A 17,912-nucleotide genomic window follows, 5' to 3' on the forward strand; every position below is an offset into this window, starting at 1 on the left:
AATCATTTGGAGAAGGAAATGGCAATCCATTCCAGTGAGTTGCACGTTTTACAGAGTAAATTTTATGATATGTGAATTAGATTCCAACTTAAGAATTGTGATTGATAGAGGATTGGGTTTTTTTTTAAGAATTCACACAAGAAACACATCTTATCCTGAGTTTTGCTTGGTTCTTACCCTTCTAACATCTGTAGGCAAACAAACATCTGGACAGGGATGAGGATTCAGGTTTCCCCCTTCAGGGACTGACTTCTCTGAGCTTCCCTTCATCACCAAACAACGAGGATCCTCAGCCTCTGCAGCAGCTGCTCTCCATGTTCCTACCATCCCCTCTCCTTCTCCTCCCTCTGCTCTGACAGGCTTCCTCCCTCCAGCTCCGCCTCCTGAGTTCAGTCTGGGCTCCTCCCAGAGGGCGCTCTTGCTGGGCTCCTGACCACCCTCTGGCTGCAGCCTCTCTGCCCTCCTGTTCACTTTCTCTCTGTGATAACTGCTCTGCTTTAACTGCAGTTCTGAACATGTCCATTCTCTACTCACAGCATCTGAGTGGCTCCCACTTCCCAGGAAGGATAGTGGCATCCCAGGCCAGGCTCTAAATGCCTTTCACTCTCTCTCCCCTGCCCCCTTCCTCTGCCAGCCCTCACACCCTGCGTCCACCCCGCAGTCCACCCCACCTTTGACATGCAGGAGTTGAGATGAACGCTCTGCCTTCACATCTGCCTTTCTGGGGGAACCTGCTCTCTGTTACACCTACCACTGGCCCCAGCTCTGGATTCCTGGCTGCTGAACTGCATGCCTTTGAGGCCTTGGCTTGAATACCATCTGCTCTGCTGATTTTCCTGACTCCCTCGGGCTGTGTCGTAACTCCTTGTCTTTCTTCTGGTCCTGTGTGCCTCTTCTAGGTGAGCATGTGCCACATGGTGGGGCACTTCCGTCTTGTCTGATGCCCCTCTTAGGCCCAGAGCTTCCTGAGAACAGGAATCCAGGCCCCACGACTCTCCACGACTCTCTGAGGCCCGGAGGTGCTCACTGCTCACCTGCACGGTGACTGAAGGCTGTGGCTCCCCCGTCAGGCTTGCAGGGCCATCTGGCTCTCATCTCAGGCACTGTCCGTGCTGTGGGGGAGCAGCTTTCACTCCAAGAAAGCCCCCCGCGCTCTTGTTGCAGAGACAGGCTCTGGGAGGCCCGGGCATCAGGGGTTGTGGCTCCAGGCTCTACAGGAGCAATAGTCGTGGCGCGCGGACTTAGCTGCTCCACGGCGTGTGGGATCTTTCTGGATCGAACCTGTGTCTCTTGCGTTGGCAGGCAGATTCTTTACCACTGAGTCAGCAGGGATGCCTGAGATTACACATTTCTGATTTCTGCCAATATTGCTGAGGCCCAAGGACCGTTAAAGAATCAAAAAACGCCCAAGAGCAGCCGGGCCGCTCGTCTTACACGCGTGGAAGCCGACACCAGCGGAGCCGGTAGATGGTGTCCCTCGGCGCGTGGCACAGCTCAGGCCGGGATCCTCACTCCACACCCAGGGTCTCTCCTGAGCCCACCGCTTCCTCCCCCAGGTCAGAGGAGAGCACCAGGACCCACACCAGTCCTCTCACCGGCTGTGACCCTCAGGAGGCGTGTCTGAGGGTCTGGGGGTCAGACAGAGCCTTCATCAGAGGGGCTGAGAGGGGCGGGAGCTTGGCTGGCTCCTCTCCTGTGGCCCAGCTTCATCTTCTACAGGCTCACTTTCTACTCCTCATGGTGACCAAGAATGTATAGCTTCCCAAGGAGGGCCCTTCCATATTTTAACAAGTGTAGTGAAGGGTCCTTCCTGTCATTGTATATTTTATTTGCCACCAGAGCTTTGAACAAGCAGTGACACACTCCGTCAAGCCCTCATGTAATTGTAGACACTTCCAAGAAGGGTTCAAGATAAAACTTAAAAAAAAAAAGCTCCTAGGCAATTGAACCACTTGAGCTGTGACATAAAATCATTTCCTTTAATCTAGTTTATTCGTTGTGGATAGCACTCCAAAATAATACTTTAAAAGTCATCATGGTCTTTTGGCTTTTATTTCTGAAGGTCGTTGCTGGTGGGCCCCATTTGTCTGAGGAGATCGGTATATGAACATGAAACAGCATCATTTCCAGTCTTTTGAAAGTTGCCATTTTCCTCTTCTCTGCAAGGGAAACACCACCTCGGCTCACCCCACAGCTATTTCACACTGTCAGGATTGGAGGTCAAAAAAGCCCCTGTGCTGTACTCATAAGTATAACTGGATCCCTGAGAAACCAGCCCAGCTAATCTCCACCCTCAGGAGCTTTAACACCTTGCTACTCAACGTGCAGCCAGGGGTCTGCAGGAATTGGCGTTTCCTGGGAGCTTGTGAGAACACAGAACCCCAGGCCTATCCCATCACTGCGTCAGAGGCCGTAAGTATCCTTTACATCACTGAGAGGAAGGGGAGACTGCAGACCCTGAGGCAAAGCTCAGTGCTTCATCTTTCTCAGCAATTATGAGAGCGCATATCGTCCTTCATTTTCTTTTTTTTTAACTGATGCATAGTTGACATATCCCTTCATATTCATTTTGGATGAGCAACACAATGACTCAATATCTGTATGTATTGTGAAATCATCACCATGATGAGTCCATCTCATGTCCATCATCTCACATTGCTACATCTTTTTTGTGTGCCTGATGAGGACTTTTTAGATCCACTATTTTAGCAACTTTCAAATATACAAAATAATTTAAAAAAATAGTATTATTAGCTATAGTTGCCATGCTACACATGATGATCCCATGAGTTATTTTCTGTAATTGGAAGTTTGTGCCTTTTGATGACCTTCACCTACTTCACACACCCCCACAGCCCACTTTCTGCAAACACCAATCTGTGCCCTGTATTGAGGACCTTGGTGCTTTGCTTTTTATTTTATTTGTTTATTTTTTTAAGATGCCACATGTAAGTGAGCTCACCCTTTTTCTGTGCACCTGTAGGACTAGTGCAGGTCTTAGTAGGTCCTGGATCTGTTACCCTCTCAACATTCATGTGGAATCTTGGGCTGCTGTGTGAGAATGATCATTCAGTGGATGGTAAACTCGGTAAGATGGGAATGTGATCTGTTACCGCCTGTCTTGGGGCATATTCTCCCAGCCCTGGTGTGTGGCTCTGGGGCACTTCTACTATATATCAGTAAAGTGTGTGATCATTCAGTAATGACTCTGTTTCTAACAATCGTGATAATGGACATCACCTTTGATAAACGCTTCATTAATTAGAGCAACTGCTGTTTGGAAACACAAGTCCAGGCTTGAATCTTTCCCTTTGAAATATCAAACATCTGGCAGGAAAACAACTCCCTAGGAGACTTTCCCCCAGATTTTAGTCACAGAGTCAGCAAACCATGAAAATTTCACATGTTCTATAGGCCTTTACAGAAGGTTGCTTTTACATTAATTCAACCACAGGAGTGGGTTTGAACCTGCCCTAATCCTAGGTGATGCAGAACTGACTTCTGTAACTCAGAGAACATTAATTGTGCTCTTGGAATCTATGGACAGATAGGAATGAGAATTTACCCATATAAAAAGCCACCAGCAAAGATCTTAACCCTTTCTCAAATTCTAATTGCAGGTATGGCTGGCAGAGTTTTGCCCTGAATATTTCCCATTTCAGAGATTGTTAAAAGCTTTGAAAAAGTGAAATTCCCATGTGGAGGACCCCTTGTGTTTCTAGAGTACAAGTTTCAACCTGATTGATTAGTCCCCCCAGAGGGACCTGGGGTGAGGGAATTAAAGCCAGTTGATCATCAATCCCTTTCCAGTGTCAGTATTTACCAAAAGATAAAGACTACCACAAGTTACCTTCTCCATTGTCCAAGCATGGCTAGTTCCTAGACCTTCAGAGATGACACTTGGTTCTTTGGCTACAGTGCTTTAGTACCCAGGAAACTATGGCCAAATGCATGACTATGTGATTGTGGTGGCTGTTCTCTGACCTGTGTAACTGGAGAAAGATCACAGAAATTATGCAGATTGTTTTATGTGTGTACCAAGCAGCTGTCGCTTTTAACTCTTTCATCCACAGCCTAATCTTGAATATCAAGTTCAGTACAACGAATGTTCAACCAAATATCTAGGAGCAAATGGAACAGGCTGAGGGTGAGCCTAAAGATTAATACATGTCAGAGCTGGTGAACGTTAGCAATTACCTACTCCAGTCTCCAAATCCTCCGAAAATGTGTGGCATCTCCAGATCATCGCAGAGCCAGGCCCCTCCCAGCACACCCCCATCACTCATCCTTCAACCATCCATTCAACAGTGACTGAGAATCAACTCGTGTCAGGAGCCAGGAAAGAACCGTGAGCAAGACACAGCCCCGCTCTCGCAGAGTTTTCAGTCCAGCAGGAGATTACATGAGAACTGGCAATCTGATGAATGTTACAGAGGGTGAATGCAGGTGCTCTGAGAGCTGATGGAAGGGTGAGGGAAGACTCCCCTGAACAAGGAGTATTGAACATGAAGATGAAATGATGGGGAGCTGGTGGAACAAGGGGTAGGGAGAAGAGCTCCCCAGACAGGAGGAACAGTGTATATAAAGCAATGACTCAGGGGAAAACATGGTGCCAGGCCCTAAAAGAAGTCCAGGATGGCAGGGAGATTAGAGTGCAGAGAAACACCGAGGTCACTCATGGAAGGTCCTGGACTCTTGGGCCTGGTGGTAGTGAGACACTACTGAAAGTTTTAATGAGGATTTGGGTTTTTATTTTTTAGTTATATTTTCTGCTGTAGGAAGGATAGGTTGGAAGGAATGCAGAGAGACCCTTTGGGGGCAGGGGACAGGCAGAGATGGAAAATTTGACAAATCCAGGCAGAAAAGGGTGGGAGATTCAATTAAGGGGTGACATTTGAGACAGAAAGTAGAGTGAACATCACTCTGAGAGCTCGATTCAGCTTGACCATTCTCCTGAGAGGTTTTCCTGGTGGCTCGGATGGTAAAGAATCCACCTGCAATGGGGGAGACCCGGGTTCCATCTCTGGGTTGGGAAGATCTCCTGGAAGAGGGCATGGCAACCCACTCCAGTATTCTTGCCAGGAGAATCCCACGAACAGAAGAGCCTGCAGGGCTACAGTCCATGGGGTCACAAAGAGACACAACTTAGCAACTGAGTAGCAACGGAGTACACAGGCTCAGTGTTCACTCTGGCTGAGATTACTGAGAGCAATGTAACCAGTGTTACATCTGCCTACAGGAGGTTTGTTTCAAAGAACAGCATTCACAATGTAATGTGAATTAAGTTCACATTAATTTGTAATGTGAACAAAATTCACAATGTTTCTAAAGTATAGCTCTCAGCATATGTGTTCAAACAAACAAACAAGCAAACAAAAAACCTACCCTATTTCTACAGTGGAGGTGGACAAACTTTTATAAAGATCCGGAGAGTAAGTATTTTAGCTTTGCCATATGACATCTGTTGCATCTTCTCAGTTCAGTCATTATATCCAAGAAGCACCACAGATAAAAAGTACATGAAAGAGCCTGTTTCAAGAAAACACTGCTTATAGACCATGAAATCTGGATGAATATGAGTATAATGAATATAATTTTCATGCTGCAAATATTATCCTTAAGAATTATTTTCAACCATGTAAAGATATAAAAACCATTTTTAGCTTTCAGGCCCTACCAGCACAATCTGGGAGTGGAATTTGGTCCATGGAACATAAGACGCAATGGCCTATTCTATCCATTTATAGTGGACTCTCCCACCCGTAGGGACCACCATTCCAAAACAGAGTGATGGAGCTATGTGCTGTGACTATGAAACCTATAATCAAAAATCAAAACCCAAATTACCAAAAAGCTGCCTGAGGTGTGAGGGGTTCAAGTCCTCCCCCTCCCCAGATGCTGCCCGGCCCTCCACCTCCCGCTCATGCGTGGCCGCCTTGTTACTGCCAAAATCTCACCTTTCTCTGCCCACCAATGCCCAATTAAAAAATACGGAGACGGGATTTTGGAGGAAGTAGACGGCTTTACTCCTCAGCTGGCCGAGGGGGCACACAGCAGGCTAGCACCCCAGGAACAGTGCCCTGTCCCCACCCGGGGGACCTGAGAGACTGTACACAGCCGGGGTCTCCCGGGTCCCTCAGCCTGCCACCTTCCTTCCGAAATGCAAACAGCCCTACAAGGGTGCAGGGAGAGCAAAAATGCAGTACAGGATGAAAATTACGTAGAATTAGGGGCTTCTGGTTACACACGCTACAGGTTAGTAACACTTCAAGTAAAACTAGGAGCGAATAGCTCTGACGACCGGTCGTGTTTCTTCTCCAGGCTTCGCTGTTCACTGTCCTTGTTCTCAGGTGAGGAAACACTTCGTTTCTATTTTTGCTGCAACAACCTCATCTGTGCGTCCCCAGCCTCCAGCAGGGAGTGAAGCTGTGCTGTCAGGTACCCCCTTTTCTGCTGCGCGCTGGCGCCCATCGAGTTTTGAGCAGCAGTTATTTGCTGGGCAGAGTTCCTCGCCCATCAAGTCGTCAGTACCTGCTGAGGCTCCCAGAGGGACAGAAGCCGCCTTTCCAGCCCCAGCCCTGGAGCTGGAGTCCAGCCCTGAGAGTCTGCCTCTCTGACAGCTGATGACCAGCCGAGGCTGGCCGTGTTCTGTGCTCCGCGCACCCACAGAGGGTCGGGCTCAGACCTGCCCTTCAGGCTCACCGCCAACTGTGTGGGTAAAGGTGGCGGTTCAAATCACCAACCGCCTTATTTTGTCCGGGGAAAGAACGCCTTCTACAAAACATTTATAAAGAACCTTTCTTCCGCCCAGGGTGGGAAATCTGGGTTCTTTCACACCAGAGACATGGATCAAAGAAGCGGCGGGCGTGCAGTTGACCCCAAGTCGTAGTTTTGGGGCCGCCCCTGCGCTCCACGGGCAGACGGCCAAGCCGCCTCGCTTGGTGTCCCCCTCGGGCTGCAGACGGGGCGGCCGGCGCAGCCAGAAGCCGAGGCGGCCCCGTGTCCCCGTCCGACGACGCCGCCAGCGGCCGCATCTCCCTGGCTGGTGCTACCTCTCGGCCGGCTGCACAGGGTATCCGCGCCCGCGGGGCAGGCGACGCGCACAGAGGGCCCAGGGCCGGGCGGGATCTGGGGTCCCGTCCCCACAGGAGCTCCGGGCCCCTGGCCGCCGCTGGAACCCGGGAGCCGGGTGCGCCCCGAGAAGCCGGGAGGCGGCGAGGAGAGAGCGGGGCGGTCTCCGTGCCCCAGAGACGGTTCCGATGCCTCGCGGGCCGGAGATGTGGACGACCCGGGGATCCCGCCGGCGGCACAGCGACCCCTCTCCCGGGCTAAGGGCTTCCGACCGACCGGGCTCGTCCCCGCGGGGAGAAACTGCACCCGCTCCCCGCACGCGGCCACAGACGGGGCCTCGCGTCCCCGCCCGCCTCGCCTGCCCCTGCCCGACCCTGGGCCTCCGGCCGCTTCGGGAACTGGGAGAGGAGGACCGGGAGAAAGGGCGCAGGCGACACACCCGAGCTCGGTCGCGGGGCCCAGGGCTCAGACGTGCGGGCGCCCGGGCCCCTCTCCAGAAGAGGACCGGAGAGGGAAGCTCCGGGGCTGGGGATCACCGACGGGGCGGCGCGGAAGGAGTGTCCCGGGGCTCCGGGCTCAGCAGCGCTGCTCTTTCTCAAGTGCTTCTTGATCTCAGCGGTCCGAACCGCCCTCTGCAGTCCTGCCACGCTGCTGTTACCACGTTGTGCTTTTCTGTTGAATGGACGCTGTAGATCAGGACATCACGGGGGAACTAGGAGTTAGAGAGGGTGGGCACTTGCACAAATAGGTGGTGAGAAGACTCGGCTTCTCAGGGACCCCCACACCCGCAGCCACATCCTGCCCACCCAGCTCCCACCCTAATGTCTGGGGCTCCTCCTGCCTGAACCCTGCAGAGGCCTAGCTGTCCCTTGGATTCTGTGCCTGTGTTCACCGGGACCTCTCCAGGCTCAGCCCTGTCTGTGCAGACCCCACCCACCCTCCCCGACCTCATGCTTCAGGAAACGACCCTGACAGGTGTCACCCAAATACAATCTGATCGTTGTTTCTCGCTGGTGAAAAATTAGGAAACCATTCTTCTAGGCCTATTTATTGTGACCCACATTATGATCCAATTGTTTTATTATCTGTGTATTATACTATCGTAGGTGATTATACTCTGAGCTGTTGTGAAGGTACTTCGCAATTGTTTAAAGTAATTTTTTCTCAAGTTGTGCAGAAAGAGTAGTGTGATCAACAGTTTCCCTCCCTCAAAAGACGTCCAGGCCCTAATCCCCAGAACCTGTGGCTGTTAACTCACATGGCAAAAGGGACTTGTGTGGGTGTGATTAAAGAAAGGATCTACACCCAGAGGCCCTCTGGGTTACTGGTGAGGGTGCAATGTAGTCCCAAGGGTCCTCAGAAGTCTGAAAGGGAGTCTGGAAGGTCACAGCTGGTGAAGGAGACGTGAGGACATGAGCTAGAGCGGGGCTGAAGTGGCTGCTGGGCCCACAAATGAGCATTGCGGTGACCCCTAGAAAGAACACCCCCAGATCCTCCAGAAGGAACCCAGCCCCGCTGACACCTCGATGTCCCCACTACTACTACTACTAAGTCACTTCAGTCGTGTCCGACTCTGTGCGACCCCACAGACGGCAGCCCACGAGGCTCCGCCGTCCCTGGGATTCTCCAGGCAAGAACACTGGAGTGGGCTGCCATTTCCTTCTCCAGTGCATGAAAGTGAAAAGTGAAAGTGAAGTCGCTCAGTCGTGTCTGACTCTTCACGACCCCAGGGACTGCAGCCTCCCAGGCTCCTCTGTCCATGGGATTTTCCAGGCAAGAATACTGGAGTGGGTTGCCATTGCCTTCTCTGCACAGTGAGATCTATACTGGACTTCTCCAGATGGATGAGAAAGTGAACTTGTGCTCATTTGTTATACCAGCAGTAAGAAATGGATACAGGTAGGGAAATGTATCTTTTTTAAAGACACATGGGTCCCTACTGGTAGGAAGAATTTCTTTAACATTTAAAAGTGTTTTCTTTAAAAAATGTATCTTTTTAAAAGATACATGGCCCCCCTACTGGTAGGAAGAATTTCTTTGTATCAGGGAGTTAGAATGAGGAAAGGTAATTTGATAATATGTATCCTCTGAAAAGCAATTCAGAAGCCACGCTCCTGAGAAAGAGGGAAGGGAAGATGTGGGTAGATATGAAAGGCCCTCCCTGGGGGCAGAAAGGGACTGTGGGCAGAGGAGCCTCAGGGAAACAGCTAGGAGGCTGGACTCAAGATCTTACTTAGATCTGGAGATGCTCTGGAGACAGCTGAGCTGAGAGAGGGTGATGCACAAGGGGGCTCCTGGGGCCTTGCATCTTGACCACCAGGTGAGCACCGTCCCTCAAAGATGAGCATCCAGAACCGGGGGGGTCCCACTGGAGGGAAAGAGTAACCAGGGGAAAAAAATGATCTTATATCACAACGTGCCCCATGGAAACTTAGCTTTGCATCTTTCTCTTCTGACACCTAGCTGAAAGTGACAGCAATATGTTATCAAATGCTGAGGTAAGAAGCCAGGCATTCTCAGTGCACAAACCTGAAGTTAACTGTGCTTGTGTGAGTCGGGGGAACACGAGCTGGCTGTGAGTCACACAAACATCCACATCCTATGGCTACCCCTGTCTACTTGTGTGATTTTGGACAGGACACCTAGTGTCTTTAATCACCTGTTTCTTTACTTCTAGAGTAGAAATGACAATCCTATTGCATCATAGAGCCATGTGGAAAGTTACATGAGATAAGACATGTATTGGCACTTAGATGAGGGTAGCTCAGTTCAGTTCAGTCACGCAGTCATGTCCAACTCTCTGTGACCCCGTGGACACCAGGCCTCCCTGTCCATCACCAACTCCCTGAGCTTACTCAAACTCATGTCCATCAAGCCAGTGATGCCATCCTGACATCTCATCCTTTGTTGTACCCTTCTCCTGCTTTCAATCTTTCCCAGCATCAGGGTCTTTTCCAGTGAGTCAGTTCTTCACATCTGTGAGGGTAGCTATCGATCCCCCCAGATCCCAGGGAATGACTCTTGATACTGAGCACAGGGGGATCATGCTTAGCAACCTCTGGATTCTGGTCCTGCTTTGGATTCTTTGCATCCATCTGGCCTGTTTCCACTTCTGCATCCCCCTTGGTTCAAAAAGACCTTATTACTCTCAGCTTTAAAAATCTACTTTTCACTGTACAAGGTTGGAGGAGTTGGTGAGAAGCAGCCTTTCTCTGTGCCCACTCTGAGCCCTTTGAGTTCAGGAAACAAGGTTCTGAGGCAGCTGACAAAACTCAGACTTTGGTACTTTTAGAAACCCAGCCAAGATTAGAGCAAGTGAGAGTAAACACGATTCAAATGCAGAGGAGTCCTGTCCCTGGGTCTCAGACCCACAGGAGGTCCACTTCCCATTCTACTCAGATCACCTCGGCAATTGCTTTCATGGTTTTTTTGAAGTGACTTTATAGATTTCTCGGGCTTCCCTGGAGGCTCAGCTGTAATAAATCTGCCTGCAGTGCAGGAGATATGGGTTCCATCCCTGACTCAGGAAGATCCCCTGGAGAAGGAAATGGCAACCCACTCCAGTAATCTTGCCTGGGAAATCCATGGACAGAGGAGCCTAGCGGACTACAGTCCATGGGTTCCCAAAGAGCCAGACACAACTTAGTGATGAAACCACCACCACATTATTATCAAAGCAATCTATACTTTATTGTAGCAAACTTTGAAAAATACTGATAACTAGGAAAGAAGACATTTAAATTTACCTGTATACAATTCAGAAAATCTACCTATCAGAGATGATCTCGCTTCATATTTTGGTTTATTTCCTTTCCAATTTAAACATTTCCATGGTGTGAAAGTTGCTATCCTTGTTTAACCAAATCCTTATGCTGAGAGTAAAGATTATTTCTCATTTTAGAGTACATATTCTAATAGTCAAAATATTTACCTAATTACTTGGTATAAATTCCCAGAAGTGAGACTTTAAACTTCCACACCAAACAGAAATCATTTTTACAGCTTTTTGATCTGTATGTACTTTCAAAGGACCAAACAAGAAGGAATGTTGAATACTTAGATCTGCAAAGGATGATAGCTGCAATCTTTGTTAAATGTGTATGATATTATTTTATGAGGAATTTCTCTCTATTTAATAGAAGACAAAATAATACCTCAGCCTTAATTTGTTGAGGGAAGTTGACTTTTTTTTTTCTGTTTTCTAACAAGCATTTGTATTTCTTTATATGAACATTTCAGTTTATGGATCTTGTCAAAGTTTTTGCTAGATTGTTTTATTACACTCTTATAGGAGCTATGTGTTGGTAATGTCAGACTTTGTCAAGTGTATTATAGTTTTGAGTTTGTAACTTTCCTTTTCCTTTTTGACATGTAAGTGTTTAGCAATGTTGTAGTAAAACCTATGAAGACTTTTCTATGTAGTTTGACATTCAATGTAATGCTTATATATTAGTTTTCTGGGGCTGCCATGACAAAATCGCACATCTCCAGAAGCTTGAATGGCAGACATTTGTTTTCTCACAGCTCCAGAGGCTGGACATCCAAGAGCATGGTGTGGTTGGGGTTGATTCTCCCAAGGACTTGCTCCTTGACTTGCAGACAATGGCTTTCTCTGGGTCCTCACTTGCCCCTTCCTCTGTGTGCACCCTTCCTGGGGTTTCTTTCTGTTTTCAATTTCCTTTTCTTACATGCACAAGAGTCATACTGGATTAGGGCACAACTTAAAGGCCTCAATTGATTTATCTCTTTAAAAACTCTGTCTGCAGATACAGTCACATTCTGAGTCCCTGCAGGTTAGAACTTCAACACATTTACCTGGGGGGACACAACCCAGTCCATCTGAGTTTATCAAGGTCTTCCCCATCTCAAGACTGCATACATGTTTATACTTTATTCTTAAGGTTTATGGTATCAAATTTTATATTAAATGCCACTTGGAATTTATTTTGATATGTGGCACAAATCTTACTGAGAAATAGATTATACAAAGAAAAGCTTGTAGGTAATATAAGTACATAATTTGCAGGATAATAGTAAAGTGAATTCTCATGTTCTCAACACCCACTCTCATTTTAAAAGATCCTAATTTTTCTGGATATCTCAATTCTATGTCATTCCCTGCCTTTTATTTGAGATTGGCACATGCCTATGAGTTCCTAAACAGTACACAAGATTTTCCTCTTTTGTCCCTTTATGTAAGTAGAATCACAGTGATTATCCTTTTGTGACATAGTACTTATTTTGTGTGTGGTATCGGTTTCTGAGGTTCATTCATTCATATGCATGCCATTGAGTTACTTTTACTGCTATATAGTAGTCCATACTTTAAATGTACCAGATCTATCCATTCTATTGTTGCTGGATGTTGGCGCTGTTTACAGCTCTTTGCTTTTAAGAATATCATTCACATGTATCTGTTTTATGAGCTGGATGGGAATTAATGAAACCTAGGGTGTGCACTTGTGCAGCTGTGCTATGTTACAACAGTTGCCATTCTGATTAACAAGGAATGACAGCTTCTTCTGTTCCACATCTGAGCCAGCCTTTCATAGTCACTCACAAATGTTTGCTCAACTGTGAGCTGTGAGATGCTGTTTTGTTGCACTTTTATCTAGTATTTAATTTATCACAAATGAAATTGATCACATTTTAAATGTTCATTGGACTTCCATGTTTCACCTTCCATGCAATGCCTGTTAATGTGTTTTTGACATCTACTTTAAAATAAATATATTTATTGGTTAAAGATCTTTACACTTGTTGCACATGTCACTTCCCACTCCCTGGCTTTTGCTTTCCTCATTTTATGATGTCTTTTGATGAGCAGCAGTTGTTACTTGTAACATGATCATATTTATCCATTTTTGCTTACTCATTTGTTTGGCTCTTTAAAGAAGTTCTTCATCCCCCAGACATCATATTAGCATTCTGTTAGGTATGCTCCAAAAGGTTTCATGTTTTTTGTCTTTCACACTTAATATTCAATTTATTAACACCTTCAATTTAAGTTTCAATTTACCTGCAATTTATATTCATGCCTTGTCTGAAGAAAAACAGCTTCTTTTCCAGCAAAGCCTGTGGAGAGAAGATACCACCCTACCCTCTCCCCACATCTCCCTTCACCCACAGCCCCATCCCTAGAGGCTGTCAGAGATGCAAGAAATAAGAGAGAGAGAGAGAGAGAGCAGGATAAGTGGAAGAGAAGGATGGAGCTGATGCCTTCCGTGTGAGGTGCGGGATCTCTCCCCAGGATGGAGTGTTTAAGTAAAGGCTTGAAGCCAGTGAAGGAATGAGCTGTCTGTCACTGGAAGAGAAGTGTGTTTCAGGGGAATTTCAGAGAGAAGGGAAATGCTCTGTAACTGGGGGAGCGTGGGGATTTCAAAGAACAGCCCGGGGTGCCATGTGGTCCAGCACCTGAGAGGAGAAGGCGGGGGTTGGGGGGCGGGGGGGATGAGGTTCATTTTCACAAACGTTCCTGTTCACACTAGCTGCCTCCACCTCCAGGTAAAAAAGTCTCACTTTTAAAGACTCACCTGAACCTGCCCTCCTCTATGAGACTGTCAGGGCCCCCAGACTCCTGAGTGGAGCGAGTGGACTCTCCACTGCCCTGTGATGGGGGTTACTTTCTGTATTACCAGCAGAGAATGAGCTTCTCAAAGAGAGATTTTGTTCTTTATCACTAGTGATAAAAATGTCCAGTAAATATTGGATGAATTTACAAATGAATGATGAAGGAATGATGCTAACATTTTCTTCAATCTTCACCATGGCCCATTAGAAACTGGGTATAGTAGGAATCCTGGGCTTCTGTTAAAAAGAATCTAGTAATGGTCAGGTCAGTCTTTAACTTTGTAGGTAGGTCCTAGGAATGAGACTCAGGCCAAAGCTTCCTGCTGCCTCCCCTCACTGAGAGTTGGTGAGCTGTCAGCCCTTCTCTCTGTGTTCCGCCCAGTGGGTGTCAAGGTCTGCAGGCTCCATGGGCTAATCTTCCACCTGGCTTGGCTCTCCTTGGCCATCCCAGATTCACAAGTGCCCATCTGGTACAGGGACCAAGAAGCTGATGTCATTACCTGCTGTGAGTCACAGCCCTGGGACCCTGGTTGATTTGCATTTGCTTCTGGTGACAAGGGCACCTGCCTGTCCCTGAATAGAAGGGCTGGTCATGCTGCCCTGGTTAGCTTCCCGCACAGACAGCCTCCTGTCGTTTCACCTTGACTCTGCCTGTCCCTTTGCCTTATTGGGCCTTCCTTCCTTTCACAGCCACTGCTGTTCCTCACCCTGAATGAGGAATTAGGTAAGTTCTTATGACCCCAAGAATCCCCAGGTGGTGAGTTAGGTGGCCAGTCCTGGCCTTCGCACCCCAGGATGATCAGCAACCTAGCCCACACTGAATGCAGTTGATTCGTTCTGCCTGAGAGAGAGGAGGAGAGGGTGGACTTGGGGTGGGTCCTGAAGGTATTTACTGAGTCAGAGATGCTGAGATCAAGCCTGGTTTTCCTGATGGGGAGTCTGAATCATCATTGAAAGACGGCAGCCTTCCCCAGCAGTCTGGGGGCTCAGGAAGCCCAGCCAGCCTGCGGGTCCTCTGCTACCCCTGAGTGAGCCCGCAGACAGTTGCTCTGGGGTCCATGGGCTGCTCTCCTCTTGGAGTTTTCTGGTGGTTTTGGTTCATTGCTCTCCTCACATCTCCTTGGACTATTCAGCACAAGTGATGTGTGCCTGTTCCCTGAGACACTAAACACACTGGGAATTCGTCCTTTTCTGTGACCTGAGTTTTGTAAGCATCTTAAATATCTAACAGAATCAGGTACAGAATGTCAGAAGAAGAATGAAAATAAAGAGAAATGAAATGTCATTTTTCATTTTTTTTTCTTTTTGCTGGATTTAGTCTTTTAAAAAATTAACTAATTGATTAATTTATTTTGGCCACAGGTGAGTGGTTGGGAACTCATGCCTGGAGTATCTAGCAGGGCTTTAGAGGTTTGGCTGTCATAACTTCTTTCCATCTCCTCAGCTTTATCTGGTCAGTTTCAACCGTCCTGCATGAGGATGCAGAGGAGGACAGTGGTGGCTGAGTTCTTGACTTTGAAACAATGAGAGGGACTTGCTTTAGCTCCTGGTTTGATCTGTGTCTTGCCAAATTGTCCAATTTCTCCTCTCAGCCTGGATCTTCTAACACCACCCAGGAAATACTAATGCCAGTAACATCCACCACTCTGTTAGGCATATGGCAGCTCAGGGACTGATATGGAAACAGCCTCTTTCTGTCATTCACACCCAATGTTACAGCATCCGCAAAGGTTGTGACTTTAGAGGAGAGATAGGAGAGGTTTCTATTAAAATTTAAAAAAAAAAATACAACCCTCAGGCTTACTAGAGAAAAATCCCCTGACTTACCATGTGAATGGCTACCATGGCCTCAGGTGTGTAGTGAGCATAGAGGATAGTGATGAGTGTGAAAGAAGTCTCCAACCAGGAGAATAGGCATGTCATCAGGTGAGCCCAGTGTGACAGATGCTGGGGCAGAGGTGGTTATGGGCAAGAAGGAGCAATGAGAGATTATTTACTTTTCCTAATTTTAAAAAATAGTAAGCTTTTATAGACTATATTTGAACATTTTGGTAGCTACAAAAAAGATAAATAAAAGTTTTCACTACCTTCTTCACAATAACTCAGTTTCCCTCTGTTCTTAAACTTTGTTCAAGTTTGAAAATTAAATGCAATGTGTGTTGATACTTATTTCTTAATGGTGACTGTGCATTGAGGAGAGAGGGTAGAGTGGACCGAATAAAGCACAGGGCGCTGGACAGCAAACTGCAGACTAGGGCGCCCCAACCCCGGACTCCCCACGGTGAAGTCAGCAAAGCAACCAGGGTCTGCCAGTGCAGAGGACCCAAGAAGCAGCAACAGTGATCTCTTTTCTGCTCCCACCATTGCCAGCCCTAGCAGGAGTCCAGATTAGCTCCTGGGGTGTGTGTGTGCCTCTATGTTTGTACGTGTGTGTGTGTGTGCTTCGTATTTCTTCCTGCCGCATAAGTGAGCCTGGATGCTTCAAGTAAGCAATGGCCATGCCATGCAAACAGCACAGTGAAAAGGATAGAGTCTTTGGGAGTTGAGTGTGCACACAGAGTTTGTATAATCAGTCCAGGTGCAAACTTCCGGTTGTTCCCGTGGTTCATACCTGTTTTGTGAGGGGAATGGTCTTCCCTTAGGATATCAGCTCAAAGCTTATAGAGAGAAGGACTGCACAGGTATATGTTAGAGCCAGCAGCTCTGGGCATGGATGATTGGGCAAACCAAGTGTATTGCTACAGGCCCCTGACATGAAGGAAGAGACTGTGGACATAGGGATCCCAGGCCTGCAGAGTCAGAGTTCTGATTGCCTGCAGGGGCTGTGGGTGTTAGTGGAGCAGAGAGGTGCAGGGGCTGAGATGCCAGCTGCCTTCCCAAGACTATAGTAGGAGGGAGCAGAGAGGCACGTAGTGTGGCCCATCTTTGTTTCTGGCACGTCTTTCTGTCCAGACTCCAGGCTACAGGGAAGACTTGATTCTTGCTCTTTAAAACCGCTTTAGCTATTCTAACTCTTTATTTTTCCACTTCATTTTTTAAAAAGGTATATATATATACCCCTGGAAGTGCTGACACTTTGTTTTCATTTGACAGTTTGCCATCGATATCTTTCCAAGTCAGTACCTATGGATCTAACTCATTTAAACAACAGCAATAAACCAAAAGCAAATTGATAGTCTTGTGTTATGTGAATGCACTGAAAATTTACTTGGTGCCTTGCATGTTTTCTAAATATTCTGTTATGTAATGCTGATGTCAACATTCTTAATATACATGTAGTCACACAAATGTTCTCACACACCCGTTTCTTGTCATCTGGCTTTGCTTGGTGAAGACTAAAAGACCAATTACATAGTCAAGTTTCCAGTCATTTCTTTCCTAGCTTCTGAGCCTTGTATTTTTGTGCTTTAGTAACATCTCAACTCTGAAATTACAGATTAAAATGTCTTCCGTGCTTTCGTTCTTTCTGTTTTACTTTCGTTCTTTCCGTTTTCCTTTCGCTGTTTCAGCTCACAGTTCACACAGCCCAGCCCCCTGCAGAATCTCCCTTGCTCAGGTTGGCCTGCGGCCCTGCAGTCTCGCGGGGAGGGCCTCTCCGCCGCGGCCTCCCGCTCTCCGCCCGCCCTCGTCTGCCGCCTGGGCCGCTCCGCGACGCCGCGTCGCGCTGTCCCGAGCGGGGAGCCCCCTCCGAGGCAGAGGCCCCGGGCGAGCTCAGGCGTTAGGGCGGTCGGCGCCGCTGCGGCCTGCCGGCGAGTCGTCCCGGGGACACTCGAACCGGTTGTCGGGCGCCCCTGGCGGCCGCTTTCAGAGCGTTCCTTTCCTTCGGCGACCTTCATAAGGGCTGCGTCTCAGCCAGCGAAAGCGAAGCGGAGCTCCAGAGACTCGCAGCACTGGCGACGATAACCCCGGTGCTTCGGAGACCTGGGCACGCCTGCTCCTGCTGAAGATTGATTCTGCAGGTGTCCGTGAGATGGCCTGGCGCTGCGGCGGGGCGAGGTGGTTGGCGCTTGGGGTCGACCAGCATCTCCCCGCGTCCTTCTATTCGCGGGGCCTTGGAGCAAGTAGGGGCAGAGTCTTCGCACCAGGATTCCTGTGGCTCGGCGGCCAGGCTCCTGCGTCACCGTTAGGGGCGTTCGTTTCCCATCCTCGGTACCCCGCTCCAGGCTCTAGAGCTTGGCCAGCCCGGGCGAGTCCGTGCTTGGAGGGCTCGTTGGCGGGCCGCCTGGGCCCCGTCTCCAGCCCTGGACGCGTCCTGCTCCCGCTGGACTTGA

The 17,912-nt window shown here is 48.3% G+C and overlaps 1 long non-coding RNA gene across 1 annotated transcript; it reads left to right on the forward strand.

Annotated features, from left to right (window-relative positions):
- The first annotated feature begins 1,306 nt into the window (after positions 1 to 1,306).
- Positions 1,307 to 3,199, forward strand: LOC147342687 (uncharacterized). The gene is made up of 2 exons (XR_015157079.1): positions 1,307 to 1,556; positions 2,063 to 3,199. It is a non-coding gene; the product is annotated as an uncharacterized LOC147342687 (long non-coding RNA).
- The last annotated feature ends 14,713 nt before the right edge of the window (positions 3,200 to 17,912 follow it).

The sequence above is a fragment of the Bos grunniens genome, chromosome 28 (assembly GCF_055505025.1).
Source record: "Bos grunniens cultivar Pamir isolate PY7600 chromosome 28, Bosgru_T2T1.0, whole genome shotgun sequence".
Lineage (NCBI taxonomy): Eukaryota > Metazoa > Chordata > Mammalia > Artiodactyla > Bovidae > Bos > Bos grunniens.